Here is a 2,500-nt window from a genome sequence, read left to right on the forward strand (position 1 = left end):
TAGGTAGGAGGTGGTGGTGTTATACAGGGGAGGAGAAGCATGGATGTGTGGCTGTGGAGGTGCTGTGTGGCCCTTTAATGTCACAGGGCCAGTGGCTGGGTGATATGCCTGGCTCCTGGAGCTCTGATACAGGGGAGAGAGGCATGTGTGTGTGTGGCTGTGGAGGTCCTGTGGAGGTGCTGTGTGGGCCTTTAATATCACAGGGGGAGAAGCTGGGCCATGAGCCTGGCCCCTGGAGCTCTGATACAGGGGAGAGAAGCATGTGTGTGTGGCTGTGGAGGTCCTGTGGAGGTGCTGTGTGGCCCTTTAATGTCACAGGGCCAGTGGCTGGGTGATATGCCTGGGTGCTGGAGCTCTGACACAGGGGGAGAGAGGCATGGATGTGTGGCTGTGGAGGTGCTGTGTGGGCCTTTAATATCACAGGGCCAGTGGCTGGGTGATATGCCTGGGTGCTGGAGCTCTGACACAGGGCCAGAGAGGCATGTGTGTGTGGCTGTGGAGGTCCTGTGGAGGTGCTGTGTGGGCCTTTAATATCACAGGGGGAGAAGCTGGGCCATGAGCCTGGGTGCTGGAGCTCTGATACAGGGGAGAGAGGCATGTGTGTGTGGCTGTGGAGGTCCTATGGGGGTGATGTGTGGCCCTTTAATGTCACAGGGCCAGTGGCTGGGTGATATGCCTGGGTGCTGGAGCTCTGATACAGGGGAGAGAGGCATGTGTGTGTGGCTGTGGAGGTCCTATGGGGGTGATGTGTGGCCCTTTAATGTCACAGGGCCAGTGGCTGGGTGATATGCCTGGGTGCTGGAGCTCTGACACAGGGGGATAGAGGCATGGATGTGTGGCTGTGGAGGTCCTGTGGAGGTGCTGTGTGGGCCTTTAATATCACAGGGGGAGAAGCTGGGCCATGAGCCTGGCCCCTGGAGCTCTGATACAGGGGAGAGAGGCATGTGTGTGTGGCTGTGGAGGTCCTGTGGAGGTGCTGTGTGGGCCTTTAATATCACAGGGCCAGTGGCTGGGTGATATGCCTGGGTGCTGGAGCTCTGACACAGGGCCAGAGAGGCATGTGTGTGTGGCTGTGGAGGTCCTGTGGAGGTGCTGTGTGGGCCTTTAATATCACAGGGGGAGAAGCTGGGCCATGAGCCTGGCCCCTGGAGCTCTGATACAGGGGAGAGAGGCATGTGTGTGTGTGGCTGTGGAGGTCCTGTGTGGCCCTTTAATGTCACAGGGCCAGTGGCTGGGTGATATGCCTGGGTGCTGGAGCTCTGACACAGGGGCAGAGAGGCATGTGTGTGTGGCTGTGGAGGTCCTGTGGAGGTGCTGTGTGGGCCTTTAATATCACAGGGGGAGAAGCTGGGCCGTGAGCCTGGCCCCTGGAGCTCTGATACAGGGGAGAGAGGCATGTGTGTGTGTGTGGCTGTGGAGGTCCTGTGGAGGTGCTGTGTGGGCCTTTAATATCACAGGGGGAGAAGCTGGGCCATGAGCCTGGCCCCTGGAGCTCTGATACAGGGGAGAGAAGCATGTGTGTGTGGCTGTGGAGGTCCTGTGGAGGTGCTGTGTGGCCCTTTAATATCACAGGGCCAGTGGCTGGGTGATATGCCTGGCTCCTGGAGCTCTGACACAGGGGGAGAGAGGCATGGATGTGTGGCTGTGGAGGTCCTGTGGAGGTGCTGTGTGGGCCTTTAATATCACAGGGGGAGAAGCTGGGCCATGAGCCTGGCTCCTGGAGCTCTGATACAGGGGAGAGAGGCATGTGTGTGTGGCTGTGGAGGTCCTGTGGAGGTGCTGTGTGGCCCTTTAATGTCACAGGGCCAGTGGCTGGGTGATATGCCTGGGTGCTGGAGCTCTGACACAGGGGCAGAGAGGCATGTGTGTGTGGCTGTGGAGGTCCTGTGGAGGTGCTGTGTGGGCCTTTAATATCACAGGGGGAGAAGCTGGGCCATGAGCCTGGCCCCTGGAGCTCTGATACAGGGGAGAGAGGCATGTGTGTGTGTGGCTGTGGAGGTCCTGTGGAGGTGCTGTGTGGGCCTTTAATATCACAGGGGGAGAAGCTGGGCCATGAGCCTGGCCCCTGGAGCTCTGATACAGGGGAGAGAAGCATGTGTGTGTGGCTGTGGAGGTCCTGTGGAGGTGCTGTGTGGCCCTTTAATATCACAGGGCCAGTGGCTGGGTGATATGCCTGGCTCCTGGAGCTCTGATACAGGGGAGAGAGGCATGTGTGTGTGGCTGTGGAGGTCCTGTGGAGGTGCTGTGTGGGCCTTTAATATCACAGGGGGAGAAGCTGGGCCATGAGCCTGGCCCCTGGAGCTCTGATACAGGGGAGAGAGGCATGTGTGTGTGTGGCTGTGGAGGTCCTGTGGAGGTGCTGTGTGGGCCTTTAATATCACAGGGGGAGAAGCTGGGCCATGAGCCTGGCCCCTGGAGCTCTGATACAGGGGAGAGAGGCATGTGTGTGTGGCTGTGGAGGTCCTGTGGAGGTGCTGTGTGGCCCTTTAATGTCACAGGG

This window comes from Trachinotus anak, unplaced genomic scaffold (genome assembly GCF_046630095.1).
Source record: "Trachinotus anak isolate AG129_WGS33_773 ecotype Australia unplaced genomic scaffold, CSIRO_AGI_Tana_v1 ptg000149l, whole genome shotgun sequence".
NCBI lineage: Eukaryota > Metazoa > Chordata > Actinopteri > Carangiformes > Carangidae > Trachinotus > Trachinotus anak.